The following is a 21,353-nucleotide window of genomic DNA, read 5'->3' on the forward strand; positions in this document are numbered from 1 at the left end:
CAAGTTCTTACTATCATTAGTGCTACTACTAAAATCAGCACTAACTTACATTATGAACTAATGCATTAGGCCATTACCACTAGCTTAGCTCTAGTAAGCACTTTTTCTAGTAGTACCACTATTTCTAACTAGCACATTCTTGCTTGAGCATAACTATAAATGAATGCATTAGGCCATTATCTCTACCACTAACTCCCATAAGCACTCTCTAGTAAGCACTATTGCTAACTAGCACAAGCTAAGATTAGAGCTACTTCTAACTAGCACTAGCTAGATTTACCACTACAAACACTAACTGATACATAGCAAGTAGTAGTAGCACTACTACTAGTAGCAAGTGCTACTTAACACTACTAGTATATAGTGTACACTATGAATCACTATCCATTATTGCTAGCACTAGAGCTAATATTAGCACTACTACCCATAGTAGTTGGAAGCAGTAGCACTACTACTAAGAGCTCCTAATTACTACTAAGCAAATATATAGAATTGTTGCTAGCAAGAACTAGCTAGCAATAGAGCTACTACTAGTAAGAACTAGCTAGCAATAGAACTACTACCACCAATAAGAACTAACTAGCATTAGAACTACTACCAGTAAGAACTAGCTAGAAATAGAACTACTACCACCAGTAAGAACTAGCTAGAAATAGAACTACTACCACCAGTAAGAACTAGCACTATTATAGCCTCGTGCTAGTATGTCTAGTTCACTACTTCTAGCTTATGCTACTAATGTTATATAAATACCTTTTAAGAAGAAAAATACCTCACGAAAATACTCTTAACATAAGATATCAATTGTTGAAAGAAATAAATAAATTATCAATTTCTTTTTGTAATATGGTTTTTTATGAGCATTGTTAAGACACTTTTTTTTCATTTTTTTCTTTTTCTTGAAAACACCTTAAAATGAAAATTTTTATTTAATATGTATTTGATCCATTGGCATATACTTTCCATTAACTGAAGACATACTTTTTTAGCACACTTTTTCTCACTGGCCCGTGAGGTTACTATATCATATTTATGCTATTTTTATAATTTTTCAAATGTTAATTTTTGAAATACATATTTTTTCTAAAGAACTCTTACCATGTGTAGATGCATGTTAGCTAAGCATACTCACTTATATTCATGAAGTTTGAGCTTGTTTTCCAAATATATAATTTTTATAAAGAACTCTTACCACATGTAGATGGATGCATGCTAGGCCAAGCATACTCAATCATATTCATGAAATTTATTTTTTTATTTTCTATTTTTTTTAATTTCAAAATCAATCCTAAGCCACTTTACTATTGAAGTGAAGACAAAGGTAGTAACACACACACATGGAACACGCAAGCAAATATAGAGAGAAGCATAACACTCAAAGTAGATTGATGAGAATGAGTGGAGTACAAGTGAAGTGACATAATAAAGTAACCTACACACTCACTCATAAGAGTGTGTACACATGTTCAGGAGAAAAATTACCCTAGCCCATTATTAGCCTACACTGTCAAACTACCATTGTGTAAATTCATGTTAGCCAAGCATACTCAATTATAAATTTCATGAAATTTAAGCTTTTTTGCTAGATACATAATTTTTCTAAAGAACTCTTACCATGTGTAGATGTATGCTAGCCAAGTGTACCCAATTATTATTCATGAAATTTAATTCGTTTTCTTCAAATTTTCTAAATCAATCCTGAGCCACTAAATATATGTGTTGCTACCTTTGTCTCCCACTCCTATTGTAGAGATGGAGCATGCAAGCAGAGATAGAGAGAAGCATAACACCTAAAGTAGATTGATGATGCATGAAGTACAAGTGAAGTGACATGGTAAGGTCACTTACAAAATCACTCATAAGAGTGTGTACACATGCTGGAGGAAAAAGCTACCCTAGCCCATTATTAGCCTGCATCACTACTATACATATACGACTACAAATCCCCCATGTTCTAGTGTGATGTGAACATGTACATGGATCATGTGGGGCAAATCAATCCCCAAATGGCAATCTTTGCAAAAAGATTTAAATAACTCTTGTTAAAGAGCCTTTGTAGACATATCTACCATATTGTTATGTGTAGAGACATAATCTAGGCTAATCTATCATACAAATAAGCCTTTCCTTGGCATAATAATAATACATAATGATAATGCACCTAAATGTGCTTTGTGTGAGCATGAACACTAGGTTCCTCAGCCAATACACTCTCATTGTTTATGAAGATGGAGACAGGAAACTACTATACCAACACCAAGTTCTACCCAAAAGGCATCTAAGCTATATAAACTCCGCAATCACTGTTAAATTTACCCTGTACTCAGCTTCATAGCTCAAAATGGCCATCATTGCCACTTTTTTTTGAGTTGCAATATACATGCATCAACAAGATAAAAGAAAAAGCCACTAGTGAACACTTGCGTGTCATAGTTCATCTAGTCCAAGCGGATTTATGATATACATAAATCAAAAAGAGGAAAGCAAAGGCCACTAATGTGGACACTCGCATGTCATAACATCTAGCCCAATTGGAGTCATTGAAAGCATGTAATTTAATATCACCCCCCTTAGCATAAAATAGCCCAAGGGACTGGGTGCCCTGTAAATATAAAATACTTACTCGGAAGTCTACCAATGCTTACTTTTGAAAATATGTGTAAACCTGCTTAACTCCAAACTGAATGTCTTGTGTCATATTACATAGATAGATGAGGCACCCCCATTGATAAAGTGATGTATCAAGTGGTTCACCTGCATCCTAGAAACTAAGCCTAGCACCTGTCTCTCTACTAGTGTAGCAACAAGCTTATAATCTTCAGGACCAAACCATGTAAACAAACTTTATATGTACTTTGATTGTAACATGAAAATATATAAACTATATGTCCAAATAATAATGCAACAACCCAAATATTTCATGTCAAATATGAGGAACCAATAGCCTATTGCATCCTGGAGACTGAGCCTAGCACTAGCCTTTAGTGGTGTAGCAACGTGCTTACAACCTTCAAGACCAAACCATGTAAGTAGTCTTTATTTATACTTTGATAGCAACATCACAATACCATCATCACCATCATCATGTTGCACAAAATGTATGCCCAAATAATAATTCAACGAGCCCAAATCTATCATCTCAAATGATACATGTACTTTAACCTTGAAGGTTCTTCTCATTAGGTCTTGTGAGAAATATGTTATTAACCTATAAAATGATGACCAAAAAACAATGTCTTACTCCTTTTTACATAGAGGATACTCTCTGTTGGAATATTTCAAAGACCATTTGCAACCAAGTATTCATTTATCTTCTCCAACCATGCTCTAGGTTCCTGATTAAGTCCATATAAATCTTTTCTTAGCCTACATAATTTAGACTCGTGTCCCTTCTGAACAAAACTGTGAGGCTGAGATACATAAATCTCCTCATGCAAATCACCATTCAAGAAGGTTGTATTAATATCTAACTGATGTATATTCCATCCATAATGATGCACTAATAATGCAAATACACCATATTATAGTCATATGAGATGTGGGGACAAAGGTTTCATCATAATATATGCCCTTTTCTTGAACGTAACCCTTTGCAAGCCTTGCCTTCTTGTAGCAATCACAACCCTACCATCAACCCTACCATCAGCTTTACATTTTTAAGTGCTTCCTTAAAGAAAACAGATTTCTCTTCATTGCAAATACTAGCAATGAATGCATGATACACAAAAGAATAACATGCATGTTAAAAACATGCACTTGTCCAACTAGGTAAAGGAGTGGCTAATATGCTATTGCTCGTGCATTATTTACATGAGCCATTTTGGCTTACCCTTGGACGCTTATATGGCTGCCCTTTCCTCATCCATCATCCACAATTACCTCATCAATAACCCGATCTCTGTTATAAAATTCAAATTGATTTTCATCCCCGTCCTACTGTTATTAGCTGATTTGCAACACCTTATTGAGCATTCATTTGTTTCTCCATAGATGGTTGTCAACATTGTATAAAGGTAGGAGCATGTCAAAGCTATCATCCTACATGCATACATTTTAATGTTTTTTTGCATAAAAGCATGGGCTAAACTGAGTTCTTTGTTAGCCTGGTTAGCCTGGTTAGCCTGGAAGTCCTTGGTGTGAATAACCCTACACGGCCCTATGATGGCAGGGTTTTTTTCCCCATGTGAACACACTCTTGTGTGTTAGCCACATTAGCCCTAGGGCTAGGTCTTCTATTAGTACTCTTGTATTCCACTCATTTCATATCATTATCAGCGATCATTATCAGCGAGTACTTTCTAGCTTCCCTTCTCGTCTCTCTCTCATTATTCAAGCTTGATTCAATGGTGTGTGCATGTGTGTCTGTTTGAGTGTGCAAAGCATCTTCTCCCTCATCCAACATTGGTATTAGAGATACTATTTATGGCCTTGATTTCAGTGTCTTGGTTTTCGACCTTAAACACATTTGATTATCAACACCTTTCATCCACATTCCCACCTTCTTCCGCCCTCGAATTCCTGCCATTGGCCCTGACGCTCTCCTCATTGTTTGGCATGGCCACCTATTTGCTTTTCAAAGCTAGATTCAGAGCTTGGCTATAGAGCCATTAGCTCCTTGCCATTAGTCTCTAAAGTGGTGAAGCTTGGTGTACATTGATGGTGTTTTACATCTACGTCATCGTACATCCATTCATCTTCGCCACCAAAAGCCTGTGTAAGCTCTTACACTTCTCACTTTCCACAAATCTAGGGTTTTTGCCTCCTCTGTACATTGGTCAGCTTTATTTCTGCTATCGTACATTCTGGCCAATGCCACACACTAGCACTACACTGAGCTCAAGCTTTCAGAAGCTTTTGGCATTGGATTTTGGTATTCGTCGAGTTTTGTTTCTATTGTTGTTGTTGATGTCTGAGTACTGGCTTTTAGTTTTTGAAATTAGACTTTTGTGTCTGTCAATTTAGCCCAGTCAGCTATTCAGCACTCCTTTCAGCATTGAACTTCAATGTTTGTCAATTCTACCTGTTCAGCCATTAAGCTGTGTCCGTCAGCTTAGCCTAGTTAGCAGAGCAGCCTTTGGCTTTTCTTAGTCAGCACTTGAACATTCAGCATTCGGCTTCAGCTTCAGTTCATCAGTTGCTTCTATTAGTTTTTCCCAATTAGTAATAATTAAACCTTCATCTTTCAGCTTTTAGCATCAGATTTTCTTGTGCATCAGTTGTTTCAGTTGACTTTGCTCAATCAACCGTTCAGCGTTTGGCTTTCCTCATTCAGTCATTCTACTTCAGACTTTTAGCATCAGACTTTCTTGTACATCAGCTATTTCAGTTGCCTTTGTTTTTGGTCAGCCGTTTCAGTGTTTGGCTTTCCTCATTCAACCATTCTGCTTCAGGCATTCCACATTAAAGCACTTCAGCATTTAGATATTCAGTTATTTTGACTTCAACTTTGAGCATTTAGTGTTTGGCTTACGGCATTTAGTGTTTAGCTCTTCGGTCTCTACATTTAGCCATTCATTAGCCTTTGGCTTTTCGCTTTCAACATTTGGCTAGGCTTTTCACAGTCATATTTCTATGCATATGGCCTTTCCTAGCTTGATTAAGTATTGTAGCCGTATGTTTGCCCAGCACTCGTTGTTTTTTCATATTTTTAGTATGCATGGACTCTAAATGTGTAAAAGTACTCTAAATATGACCTCTTATCACCTAAATTCGAAATTCTATTTTTGGAGATACTTATCTCTTATTAATAGAACCATTCTTATGTTCTTATTTCTTTTAGGATTTTTGGAGCTAATATTTTTATTCTAACACTTTCCTAATGTTTCTAGCCTTGTTGTCTCACTCTTCTCTAATTACACTCTATTTCCTTATTGAAATCTATATTAAAAGAGACACATACATACATGGCTTGGGAGGGACCTTACAACAATCAATTTCTCACTCCACAGTTGAAGGCATGCCATACCTCAACGTGTTGAGCATTCAACATGGGAAGATCTCCACTATCATCGAAGAATGTCATCACACGGTTGTAGGCCAAGCTAATGAAGGCCACATGCCAAAAGAAACAATGCTCTAAGCACATTGGCCATGTAGAAGATCGGGTTAGCATCTGCACTGGCTTAACAAAGACCACATCCTCCTCCTCTAGGAGCGATGATCCTGCCGAGCTACCACTCCCCCATGCATCCCCCAAAAAACTCACCAAATGGCAAAAACGGTTGGCTGCATATCCAAATGCTATCCTTAGGAAGCAACTTCTTATTAGGAGGCCCAAGCACTGGTAGAGTACTACCAGGCTCAGCTAGAACCGCCGCTCGTTTTTGTGACCTTTGACCATGTACTTGAGTGCAGGCCATCCCCCATAGAACCAGAACTTCCGTGCACCAGGTAAGGCATGATCTCCCTTACACTCATGGCCGAGGAAGATCCGTTCACAAACATGACATTGATAAATAAAGATTTTGCTCCACATGCGTCTCCTAATCCTCCACTGCCTATTCCACAAGCGGCCAAGCCTAAATCCCACGTTCACATCATACAACTCGATGTGAACATTGACATACAGTCCGACAAGAACTCACGAGTCCTACGGCACCCAAATCTCAACCTCCACCCCTATCAAATAAGGAACACATTGAACTTCCATATACTATTGTTGGTCCACCTTATGATCAAGGCCCTGCACCTGTGGAAGTCCCTTATCAATGTGACCTTGCTGGCCTTCCTTTCTTCCCAAATCCAAATGCCCATTGGAAACTTATTAAAAGGTAGTCCAAATTTATGGAATGACCTTTGGGATTGGATGGAACATAAACTATAGGCATGACCTCAAAGTCAAAGTCTGTGACGATCTTCAACCTCACATTTGTGGTCATGTACTTTCGTAACGCCACCTATGATGCCATCCCAGGCAGACCCTTTATGCGACAAACACAACTAATCCATGGAAAACCTAGGCAAACCATCTCTTAAAACTGCCCATGCCCAAATTCAATTGCCTAGAGGCCAACGTATACAATGCCTTGGGTCCTTTACACAAACTGTACATACTATCTCTAATCCATTGGCTTGTAAGTTTTATGTGGTTCCCACAGGTGAGTAAAAAGAAGTAGTCATCCTTGGAGGAATCTGGGTCCACAATGCTACAAGTACAATCAACTCAGCTGACAACACAACTATCCTCAAGCTTCCATAGAGAAAAGTAGCGATGATCCTTTGGGACGGGGAGTGCATCGACTTGGATCCTCTGCCCGCACCAGGCTACTTCCACAAATGATACTCTCACACCCCCCACAATAACTAGTAAGTCTTCTACCACCCCTAAACTTCCACTAGAACTAAACCCACCAAGAATATGGATTGGACTCCCAACTGAGAATGGCCTACAATGGTGGCAAGCCCACATAGATCCCATGGTTCACACTAATCACATATTCTTGGAGGCATGGAAAACTTTTAGAAAACCCAAACACTTACATTCAAATTTACCATGAAATGCGTTTAACAAGTGTTGGGTATTTCATTCCTAAAATTTCTATTGGAAATAACCAGTTGGAGTGCATATTTCATGTCATAGATTGAGGTGCACTCCAAGGCCGGATTATCAATGGAAAAGAGTGGATTGATGCCACTCATTGCCAAATCAATTGGCATGAAGACATGGCCACCATGGAAATCAATAGAAAAAAGGCCACTGTTCTCTTGTGTCTCCAATAGGAAATCATCCACACACCCTCACCCTCTACTGCCCTTCCCCTTCATGCCCTATCCTCATCACCGATAGTCTCCCCTATTCCCACACCCCATGCCTCACCAAAGTTGGTCGAAAGGACACGATTGACACCATTAACAATCAAGCCTCCTTGGTCTCGCTGACAATCCCACTCAACTCTACATCCTTGACCACCCACACCACAAGTGCCCTGACCACATACCTTTATCATGACAATCAATGGTGGGTGCCCAAGAATCTTCTTGAAGCTCAGGGGTTCTATGATGGCTACAAAGAACTCTGGATCCCAAAATGGCCATCTTAAAAACCCAAGCACAAGAAGCCAAAAAGCCAACAAAAACTAATCCCATGACAAAGCTTCAACGTTGGCTAGTCCCCGACTGCCTGTTATTAGCACAATGCCACTATGAAGGCAACACTCGCCTCTGCCATACACCATAACCACTCCCCACGAAGCTACGAGACAAAGGGTCCCACGATCGCCCAATAAGGCAACACCAAGCACAATGAAGCCAACAATGAGCTCAAGGCTTCCATGAAGGCAACACACATTTGTGGCTCCCCAAGCCACCATCAAAATGCTATCCTCAATGTCGACAACCTACACCTAGCTCAAAACCTCGTCGACCAAAAACCAAGAAGCCTCAACAACCATGGACCTTCTGAAAAGATGCAGGGGAGAAGAGAGCTTGAGCTCTTGCAAGCACACACATACTCACAAAACCCTAAAAGAGAACACACAAGGTGAGAGGCTGAAAATCTTCTTTTCCTTCACACAACACTCAACACACCATATACAAAGAAAAGAGTACACACAATATGAAAAGATACTGAACCAAATACATACTAGGGTTCTCTATAGTGTGAACCCAACTAAATGAGCTGGCACTATAACTATGCCAGTCTCTAGAATGGCTATCACACAACCTATCATCCCACTGGCCGCATATCACCCATGATCTCACCAACCATGCCAGTGGTGTAAGTGTGGGGCCTATCCCCTAGGCGGGTCATCAATGTCCACCGCCTCACTAGATGAGCTCGATATCTTAACACTCCTCCTCGAGCTCAACTCCATCTCATGTACACCAAGCGAAGTCCTGAATCTGCAGAGCTTCTCTGTACCCAATGCTCTGGTGAAGATGTCAGCGACCTGATCCTGTGTGCTGACATAAACAAGGTCAATGTCTCCTGCCAAAACCTTCTCTCTGACAAAATGGTAGTGAACCTCTATATGCTTCGTGTGAGCATGAAAAACTGGGTTCCTGGCCAACTGTATACTTCTAATGTTGTCACAGAAAATGACAACTTGTCTATCCAAACTGATAGACCCAAATCAGCAAGTAGCTTTCTCAACCAAGCTACCTCAGATGCTGCCATAGCAGCACCTCTGTACTCGGCCTCTGTAGTACTGGATAGAGCAACCGTAGGTTGCTTCTTGCTGCTCCAAGTAACAGCAACACTCCCCAAAGAAAACATGAAGCCACTAGTAGATCTTCTATCTCACATACTACCAGCCCAATTAGCATCTGTGTACCCATGTACGCATAGCTCTGTCCCAGTTTCATTAAATAGTCCACAATGCAAAGTAGACCTCACATACGTCAGTATACGTCTCAATGCATCCAAATGTGGCTTCCGAGGAACCTGCATAAATTGACTCACCAACCCAACAGCATAGCTCAAATCTGGCCTGGTGATCGTCATCATGTAGATCAAGCTTCCTACTATGCGCCTATACATAGTAGGATCCTCCCCAAAATCCCTCCTAAATCTACACTCAACTTGCCATTCTGATCCAATGGCACTGAGATAGGCTTACAGCCTGCCATACCATACTTGGACAACATGTCCAAGCCATATTGTCTCTGCAATAATCCAATACCATGTGGTGACCTAATCACCTCAATGCCCAAGAAATATCTCAGCTCCCCCACATCCTTCATCTCAAAATTTTGTCTAAGCAAGATCTTTACATCAAAGATCTCTGCATCATGGTCCCCCGTAATGATCAGGTCATCTACATAGATGACAACAAGCACAACCCCTCTATCACTGTGTCTCACATACAACGAGAAATTTGCATTGGCTACATGAAAGCCAATAGTGACAAGATATTGAAAAATCTTGTCAGACCATGCTCTTGGTGCTTGTTTTAAGCCATACAAGGCTTTCTTCAACCTGCAAACATGCTCGGGGTGACTCACATTCTCATAACCAGGTGGCTGCACCATATACACCTCTTCCTACAAATCCCCATGCAAGAATGCATTCTTTACATCCATTTGATGTAAAGACCATTGCTTTGACGTAGCCACTGCTGTCACAACTCTCACTGTTGCCATCTTGGCAACTGGGCTGAAAGTTTCCTCATAATCAATGCCATATGTCTGCGCATATCCTTTGGCTACCAATCTAGCCTTGTACCTGCTTATGCTTCTATCATTGTTATGTTTTACTTTGTACATCCACTTGCATCCAATGGCTTTCTTACCTTTAGGCAATTGCACTAAATCCCAAGTCTCATTTCCATATAGTGCATCCATCTCCTCATCCATAGCTTTGCATAGTGATGTGCCACATAACCATCATAGGTAAACCTCTGCGCACAGGATTCTTCACTCTCCCAGATCTTCGCAACTTTGCATTCATGGCTTCCATAGCCTTCTTTACATGGTATCCCAAGATCCTCATCAAGGCTCATCTTTGAGCCACTAGACTCTCCATCAACATGAGAATGCCCTACAGAAATGTTAGGCATACTAAGGGACTCAACCACTTTCTCTTTGCCTTTATGTGATGTACTAATCACATTTGCAGGACTGGTATTATGACGCAGCCTGCCACTCCGTGCCACTCCATGGTCTATCAACTGAACCACTAGATGAGGACTCTCCTCGTCCACTCAAAGACTGTGATTGCTGACTTGCATTCTGTGCAACCACATTTCCACTCACATCAGCCCCAATAGCTTCTTTTTTAGCAGCATACCAGCTGCTCATCTCATAAAAAACAACATCCCTGCTTACCCTCAACTCATGTGTAGCAGGGTTATAACACCTGTATCCCTTTTGCTCAAGGGAATACCCAATAAACACACATTTTTTAGCTTTTGGATCCAGCTTAGTTCTCAGCTCATCTGGCACATGCACATATCCAATGCATCCAAAGACTTTCAAATGAGACAAATCAGGTTTTCTACCAATAAACCTCTCCTCTAGAGTTACATCATGTATGGCTACAGCCTTAGCCCAATAGCTACGCGGCATATTCTTCTCTCCCATCAATGCTCATGCAATCTCAGAAATGTGCCTGTTTTTCCACTCAACAACTCCATTTTGCGGAGTGTATCTGCATGTAAACTGTCTCTAAATACCATTCTTTTACAAAAATTGAGAGATCTCATTGGAGAAGTACTCTCCCCCTCCATCTGACCTTAGGCACTTTACATGTTTCCCTGTTTGCTTTTCAACCATAACTCTGAAATTCTGAAAATGAGTGAACACCTCACTCTTCTCCTTCATGAACTATACCCACACTTTCCTTGTGTGGTCATCAATAAATGTCACATAATACTTGCAGCCTTCCATAGACATGGTCTTCGTAGGACCCCATACATCTAAATGCACAACATCTAGTGCATTTTTGCTCACATTTTTGTCACGTGGAAATACATGCTTTGTTTGCTTTCCAAATTGGCATGCTTCACATATTTTCTGTATACCTTCAACTTTAAACTTTGGCAGCCCTGTCATAATTCCTTTAGTCTGCATAGACTTCATTGTCTGCACATTCACATGTCCAATTCTTTTATGCCAAATGTCTGTGTCTGTAACATTTCTTGAACTATTTGCAAACATCGCAGCACTCACTTCAGGCATGTTTACATTCAATGTAAATATTTTGCCTACTCTGTTGCCTTTTGCAACCAACCTGCACTTGTCTTTAAAGTCTTCAACATAACAACCATCAGGGTGAAACCAAACCTGCAAACCCTGCTCAATCATCTGGCCAACTGAAACCAGATTCTTTGTTATGTTCGGAACATGAAGTACATCTGCAAGGTACTTCACTTTGCCATCCGGCATAGACAATGGCACATCTCCAACATGGGCAATGGGATGAGCAGTGTCATCCCCTGTTTCCACAAAACCTGGTCTTTCAAGGTTTTTTATCTCCTTGAAGCACTCCCCATGACTTGTCATGTGGTTCGAAGCACTTGAATCAATGTACCATACATTATCTTTATGTGCTGCTTCAACATTTGTAGACATGGCATTAATGACATGCTACATAACAAACAACCTTTCATTATCCTCATTTTTTCTGCTCGAGGATGCATAGTTGTTTTGCTGTAACTTCCCATTTTGCATGTTAGCCTGCTTCTTATAACAATCTGCCTGCACATGTCCAGGATTACCACAATAAAAGCATCCACGTGTATCATTATACTGTCTTTTCCAATTTCCACGACCTCTTTGACTCCCCCTGCCTCTGAATTGGCCTCTTCCACCTGCATGTTGTTGTTGTTGTGAATTCTGGGACTATTGTTATTGCTGCTACTACTGGCCATAATTCTGATTACCTGTTCGGCCACCTCCTTGGCCGCATCCACGGCCTCCTCTACCTCGTCCTCTTCCTGAACTTGTGTAGAAGGCATGTTGCTCTGAACTATTTTTGTTTTGTGAAGACTGTTGGTCGTCACCCAAGCTCTTCTCTTCTATAATCAACATAGACACCAAATCTGTGAAATTGGGAATGTTTTTCCGAGTCTGAATAGACGTCTTGAATGCCTTGTATTGTGGCCCAAGACCACGTAGACAGACTTTCACCTTATCATCATCATCTACTAAAACACCAATAGATGCAAGGGATTCCACAATACCCTTGATCTTCAATGCATAGTCATTCACACAGACATACTCTTTTTCTCCATAGTATGAAGTTAATTCTTCAACTATATTTTTTGTGCCTTGGTATTCGTTTCATAGGATTTTACCAAGGTGTCCCACGCCTCCTTGGGGGACTTGGCATCCTGTATATGCCCAATCATGGTGTCCTGTATATTGATAGAGAGCCAATACATAACTTTTCTGGCTCCTTGGTTCCAATCCTTGAACTCTTTCACATCTGCAGTAGTTGGATTGATCTCCGGTATCTCCGATGCCTCTTCATGCTCACCTTCTATGTAGTCCTAGTAACCCTTTCCCATCAGGAAATTTGTCAACCTAAACCTCCAAGCATGGAAGTTATTCTTTCAAGCTTCTCAGCAACCATTTGGTTTATGCCATCATTTGACATCTTGCCAGACACACAAATTTACCAGAAACAGTACTCTGGTTTGTCTTGCACAAACTGCTGTATTTTCTACAGCGGTACTGTACTACACTCAAATGTCACAACCAGTTACCTCAATGTGCATACATACACCCAATGGCAACTGTTCGACCTCCTTTTGCAGCACACACAATGGCAACTGTTCGACCTCCTTTTGCAGCACACACAATGTCTGCACAACCAATCTGTCTTCTTGCAGTTCTTAAAACATAGTTTTGCATAGAATCGATAACTTACCCCGCGGTGCTCGAAATCGCCTGCTTTTCAAAAAATGGAGGTCCTAATGCGCTCGAAATGCGTTTCAGTCCTAACGCACCCAAAACGCGTTTCAGTCCTAACGCACCCGAAACGTGTTTTCGGCCCGAAAAATTTTTGTCCGAAAGGACATTATAGTTTCCCTACAGCTTTACTCCCCCGAAGAAAGCTCCTCAATCAGAGATCGTTTGCCGGTGCCTCCCGTAGACCTCCCGACAAGGGTGTAGTCGCCAACACAAATAGGGAAGAGTAGATGAAGCTCTTACCCTCGTACCGCTTCCTATGCTTCTCTTGCTTGCAGCTCACCCCTTCAGGCTCTGATACCATGAAAAGATGCACGGGAGAAGAGAGCTTGAGCTCTTGCACACACACTCACAAAACCCTAAAAGAGAACACACAAGGTGAGAGGCTGAAAATCTTCTTTTCCTTCACACAACACTCAACACACCATATACAAAGATAAGAGTACACACAATATGAAAAGATACTCAACCAAATACATACTAGGGTTCTCTATAATGTGAACCCAACTAAATGAGCTGGCGCTACAACTATGCCAGTCTCTAGAATGGCTGTCACACAGCTTGTCATCCCACTGGCTGCATATCACCCATGATCTCACCAACCATGCCAGTGGTGTAAGTGTGGGGCCTATCCCCCCAAGCGGGTCATCAGTGTCCACCGCCTCACTAGATGAGCTTGATATCTCAACACCTTCATCACTCGACAACGATGGGTGCTCACACATCTCTTAGTAGCCCAAAGCTTCCATGGCAACTCCATCATTTGGCTCTCATGATAAAACCCTTATTAGTTTTCCCAAACCACACCAACTGAGCTAGTACCTATCCAATCGATGAAGATGATTTGGTGACCAATGGGCAAGCACGTCCCCTCTTCCTCAACTTAATCTTATGGACTTGTCCAAACACCACCCATGGGTACTCAAAGGCTCAATTCGCCCCGCCCTTTTAACCCATGGAGCCTTGCCCATGATGCTCCACCCCGCCCCTCAACTTTGTCTCATTGACCCAAGGGGCAATGCTACTAATGGTGGCCGAGCTTATCCAACCACTCAAAGCTACATAGCTACACTCCAAGGTAAGCTCACAAATCTTGCCAAATGAGCTTCTTTAGTACAAAACCCTCTTTAGGGATGCTGACCAATAACATGTATAAAATATATTTAGAAAAAAGAGTCTCTAGGTGATTAGGACCATGGGCACACCTTTTGCACAACACTTATAATTCTCACAGGGCTCTGTCCTATGTGCACACACTGCAAAAGCTTCATCATTGATAGCCATCCAGGTACATCTCTAGATGGGGGGACCATAGTGGGCATAAGCCTAGTCAATGGTATGACCCATCGCATGGATTTTCTTAATCACCCCCGCTTCATCCGAATAACTGTGCTTCATGCCTAATCCATTCTACACTTAACTTCATCTTTGGCTCAACATGTATGGATCCTCGCCATCGACTATACCACTCCTATTAACACAGGGTCCCAGTTCCATAAGCTACCATTACAGAAGAAGACAAAGCACCAAAGGAAAAAGAGAGAACACTGCAACCAGATACCTCAACATCCACCAAGGGAGCCAAGATACCCATTATGGTGTCTTGACAAAGATGCTAGAGCTTCAAGTAACATCTCCAACATTCCAAGGGAGCCAACATCCATTATGGTGTCTTGACAAAGATGCTAGAGCTTCAAGTAACATCTCCAACATTCCCAGCATCTTGCAGCGCAAGCAATTTTCATGTGTGTTGCCTCCTTGTCCCTTCGGAATGCCCTCCCTAGCCACTTGCCTACTAACACCATTATTTTACTAACTCCTCTTTAATATATAATACCATCTACCACTAGGATACTGGTCATTAAGTATTCCGTGCTAGTCTACTCATTCAAGTACTTGGACTCCTCTAATGAGGATGTCCCATTGCAAAGATAATAAAATAGAAAAACCACCCAAAAAAAATAATGAGTATTACTAGGCACATACAAGAAAGCGAATTCATAAGAGCCCATCAGACTAGTCAGATATGTAATCGCCAATACTCCACTAACTTCTTTCCATCATACTAACTCCCCCACCTTCTCTCATTTATGGAGAGACAAGAGAACCAACCAAGTGCGACACTTCCCTGCGTGCCTCAAAAACCTCTTACCGATCCACGAAGACGTGATTGATTTTAGGAAGGGGAGTATATCAACCACATATTGGTTAACACATTCCTACAACAACTATGTCCACACACTTATGTAATGGGCACCGGTACTATATTGTAAATCCCATCATTTGATGAGGAAAATGCTCTAAAGACACTCTCAAGTATTGAGCTTTGAAGGACAGACAAGAGGATCTTGGTCAGTTGGCCAAACCATAGTGAAAAGCCTTCTAACTATGTAATCACGTGTTCTCTCTTGCTTCCTCTTGCTTGAGTGATTAGGCTACCAACGTGATCCATCTTCCATGAAGATCCCACACAATATTCGCGAGGAGAGAGGTTGTACCACCCGTTGGATTAGAGCAACCACCTCGGGGTGAGAGAGGTTGTACCGCATGATCTTCCTGAGAGAGGTTGTACCACATGATCTTCATGAGAGAGGTTTTATGACCCGTTGGATTAGAGCAATCGCCTTGAGGTGACATTAACGAGTGCAAGAGGATGGCTAACAAGCGGTTATGAGATGGATCTCTTGCGTAAGACCCCTGCCCTCTCTGTGCATCGAACTCTGGAGAGCTAGCAGCAGAAGTAGTAACCTCACATGCACGGGGCAGAGCTTCCCACTCGGGGCCTCTCCCCCATGAATGTCCAGACAAGATACTAATCCCTCGATTCTTCCAAAACCGAACCCGAAAAAACTTCCCTCGCCCAGAAAGCATAGGCGATTCCTCCAGAAAAAATCTTCTAACGTAGTCAAGAGCCTTAACTATCCTTTGTATTCCAACCGAACCCGCGGTTCACATGGCCAGTTCAAAGGAGGAACTTGCACTTGGTTCATAGAGACCAACGCTATTTTCCCCATCAAAAGAGGCACAGCCGTCGTTGATTCTTTTTCCCATCCAATCCCATGGGTTAGCCAACCACGCCCAACCACTGTATTGATAAGATCCATTATAAAAATTTAGTTATGTTTTGTTCTGGGTACCAGGAAAAGGAGTTCCCAGGTCCCCTAGCTAGCTCTCATGCAAAAACTAAACAGACACACCACTTACACACCCAATATGAAATAGCCTTTTCTCTGATTTAACTATTTCCAAAACATAATTGCAATGAAACCATAGTGTTTCCATCATAATCCTCAGTATTTCATTTTCAGGTCCAATTTCCAACTCTTTCACTTTTCAACCATAAAATCCAAATTCCAAGTCATGCCATCCTCAATGTACCTATGGCATCATTGGCAAAACCAGAATGCTCACCCCACACCTGGTCATTCAGGGGCCTTTTTAATAGTTCCTAGTCCATAGTACTCACAAATATAATCTCATAAAATCCATATGGACTCTCCGTTGAAGATTAGCTAGATCAACCAACAAGATCTACCCCACGACCTCATTCCATAAGATAGTAAAAATGCTTCCCCCAGCATTCTTGACGTAAAACAATCTTTAAAAAACAGGTTTCACATACAAATACAGTTTCCAAACAAAATTCCTATCTTTCTATATCATTCCATCATTTCACATTATTCCTCATCATCCCTTATCTTTTGACATTATTCCACATCGATTCACATCGCCCCACATCATTCCATATCAATTCACATCATCCCACCTCATTTCCACATTCATTCACATCATCCCACATCATTTTCACATTCATTCACATCATCCCACATTCATTCACATCATCCCACACATCAGTCCACATCAATCCACATTAATCCTCATTAATCCACATCACTCCACACATCAATCCACATCAATCTCATCAATCCACATCAAACCACATCACTCCACATGTCAATCCATATCAATCTCATCAATCCACATCAATCCACATCACTTCACACATCGATCCACATCAATCCACATCAGCCACATTAATCCACATCAATCCACACAACATCCACGTCAATCCACATCAATCCACACATTAATTCACACATTCCACATCCTTTCACACACATCACTCCACATCATTCCACACATCACCCACATTATTCCACTTATCACTACACATCTCCCCACATCACTCGACATCATTCTGCCCTCAATCAATTTCCACAAACAAGATGGTCTCTTTTCGCTTTGAGCGAATCAGGTTTGATTATCAACTTTCCTTGATCTAGTTATTAGAATTTTTGTCCCACAATCAACCAGATTAAAAGTACAGTTACTCTACTTTTTATACTAACAGGACTTTCTAAGTCTCGACCATTACTTGGCTTAGTCAAAGGTAACTTTTTCTTAACTCCATTAAATCTAAATCTAACTCCATTAAATCTAGATTTAACTCCATAAAATCTAAATTTTCGTTCACTTTTGGATCCTCGATCCTTTCAAGAATTTCATATTCCTTTCCCAGGGAATCTAGGAATAAATCAGTCTCACAAGTATTTACATTTCATCCAACTAAGCATTTTCAAGTCTTTTTTTGGGAAATCCTTTTCCTGTTTCAGATTGTACCCAAGATTCTATTTTTCGAGAATCTAGACGTATACTTCATAATTCCAAAAATAAAATGTGTTCATGATTCCTCTTTTAATTAAAATTTATCCATGCTTTCTCGATACATTTCTATGAATATTTTCACATTCTTTTCTCAATTTTCCCAAGATAAAATATGCTCAATATTCTTCTTTTTGAATAAAAGATTTATGCATACGATCTCATGGGATTTACAAAATCAATTATACCCATGGGCCATAATTCCTCTTTCAGCATAAAACATTTATGCACACATACTAATTCATTTTTATCTAAATGAATTATATTCATAATCCTTTCCATAATTCTCATAAATTGAATGAATCTAGAAAAATTTGTGCATAACCTTCTTTATTTTTTTGGTAAATGAATAATGCTCAAAACTCCACTTTTAGTATGAAATGTATTATGCATAAATTCATTTGCTAATGATAAAAATTTTGCCATAGCTTCCCCGCATTTTTTATGAAATGAGAATGCTCAAAATTTCACTTTTAATATAAAATTTAATTTATGCATAAACTCATATTTTAATGATAAAAATTTTGCAATAGCTTCCCCACATTTTCTATGAATTGAGAATACTCAAAGTTATACTTTTAGAATAAAATTTATTATGCATAAACCTTCATTTTCTAATGATAAAATTTTGCTAGAACTTTCCCACATTTTCTATGAATTGAGAATGGTTAAAATTTTACTTTTAATAAAAAGATTAGTTTATGCATAAACCTAAGCTTAAACATAAACATTAATTCATAATAAATCAAGAAAAGCATGGTTTTAAGAGGAAACCCATAAAATAAAATACTTCCCAAGCATGGGGAAGGTTAGAAAGAAGATTAACAACAAAAAGAGAGCATAAACTTCATTGTTTAGGCTTACCCTTGGTTTGCTTGATTCTTTACCTTGCAAAAGTTTTGTAACCCTCAAAGAAAAGGCTTGGCCACCAAGGGGAAAGGGTAATCTTCAAGAGAAGAAGAGGTTTAGTGAAGTACCAAAGCTTCACAATGGAGAGCCAATGAAGAGGGATAAAATAATGCCAAGCTACAACTTTATGTTCACCCAACAACAATGGTAAACCCCTCCAATGACTAAAATCAATGTAACACTTTCACCAGATATGATCATTTTGCAAAGATGAAGCAAACATTCTCACATCGACACACCCATCTTTCTCAGCTTCCAAGGACAGAAGTAGATCTAGGACGTAGGGGGTTGTTAACACCTTTCTCAGCTTCCAAGGACAGAAGTAGATCTAGGACGTAGGGGGTTGTTAACACCTTTCTTTACACATAAAATCCCTGCCTCTAGCCTCAAATATATTCACCTTATGTTTATGCCATGGGCCACTATTGTATTGAAGCCTACCATAGCCATAAACCTTGTATATATGGGTAGAGATAGGAATTGGGAACCCACTTAAGTTGGGTAGAGATAGGAATTGGGAACCCACTTAAGTTGGGTAGCATATGGGTAAAGTCCTCTTGTATATATACAACTTTTGATAATGTGAATAAGAGAATTCTATTATTTCTCAAGTGTAAATTTTTCTTCTTCTCTTGAGCTCTTGCCTTCTTGCTTGCTTGATTGTAGTGTGCATGATTGTGTATGTTGACAGTGTGTATGAAGTGTGTATGCTTTCTTGCTTGAGTGAGAAAGTGATGTAGAAGAGGGTGGTTCAAGCTTTCTAACTGTTACCTTTTGGAAGGAATTACCTAGTTTATTAGTGAGTAGAGAGAGGGATTAAATAGGAGGGATTGACACACCTCTTCGCTTTTTTAGCCTCTCAAAGGGACTTTCATGATCTAGGACAAGTGTTCTAACAAATAGTACTATGATTCCTTCCTAGAGAGCAAGAAGGTTATGTACATTTGTTCATGTCAAGAACCTTCTTGTTCTATAGCAAGGAATCATAGTACCATTGGTTAGACCACTTGTCTTGGTGGATCATGGAAGTCCCTTTTGGAGATGCTAAAGAAGGCAAGAGGTGTGTCAATCCGTCTTGTTTAAGCTCTCTCCAATTAACTAAGCAATCCTTCCAAAAGGTAATGGTTAATATAGGAAGCTTGAACCACCCTCTTCTACAATCATGCTCAATCACTTTCTCACTCAAGTAAATCAAGCATGCATAGTTCACACACACTATCGACACACATAAGAATGCACACTAAAAGAAAGCCAAGAGCTCAAGAGAAACCTTTGCACTTGAGAAATGATAGAACTCCACCATTCACATTATCAAGAGTTGTATATATACAAGAGGGATTCACCCGACTGCCCAGCTTAAGTGGGTGCCCAATTCTTATCTCTACCCATATATATGAGGTTTATGGCTGTGGTGGTAGGTTTCAATATAATAGTGGCCCACGGTCTAAACATAATGTGAATACAAATGAGGCTAATAGGTGTATAAAATGCGTTCATATGCTAAATCCTTATTGATGAAGAGGTTGTTGTCAAGTACACATCAAATCAAAAGACAAAAGAAGTCATTTCTCACCCAATTGGATAAAGGTGGGGATTATAGGTGTACAAAAAAGAGTTAATCGGCTAAGGCCTTATTGATGAAGAGGTTGTTATCAAGTACCCACCATCAAATAAAAAGACAAAAGAAGTTATTGCTCACCCAATAGCAACACAAACAATAAAAGAAAGGTGTGTAACCCACCATATTGTCAAGTTTCCAAAGGAGGCTGAAACATGCCAAGGGCATAACAATCTAGAGATAGGTTGTGATAGGCCAAAATAAGCCTAAGTGTAAATCCTAAGTACACCACATTGTGTCTCTCCACAAAATTTTCAAATTCAAGTTATAAAAGGACAAAATAAGCCTAAGTGTAAAACGTACGCACACCACATTGTGTCTTTCACACAATATTTTCACCCTAACTTTGTACCACCACACAATGTGACATCTCCACCATGAGAGACCTATTTTTGCATTTAGCTACACTGTTTTGCTGAGGTGTATAGTAATACATTGATGTTTTATCCCATGATCAGCCATGTATGCACGAAACTCTGTAGACACCTCCTCAATCATTATACTACGTAGGGTACCAATCTTACATGTAGAAATATTTTCAATCATTGAAACAAAGTGCTTAAAGGATGTAAAAGCCTTTGATTTTTGTTTCAATGGATATATACAGGTATGTCTAGAATAATCATCAATGAATGTGACAAAATAGAGGTAGCGCCCAATAGATGGTATCCTCATAGGACCACATACATCACTATGTAAAAGTTGTAATTTTTCGATAGCTCTAGTTGAACCATCTTTGGGAAATGATGTCCCACTGCATTTTTCCAAGAATACAGCCTTCACAAACATGTTTGATATAGGGGATTTAAGATGT

Source organism: Cibotium barometz, chromosome 24, assembly GCF_041138505.1.
Source record: "Cibotium barometz isolate CiBa-2024 chromosome 24, ASM4113850v1, whole genome shotgun sequence".
NCBI classification, from domain to species: Eukaryota; Viridiplantae; Streptophyta; class Polypodiopsida; order Cyatheales; family Cibotiaceae; genus Cibotium; species Cibotium barometz.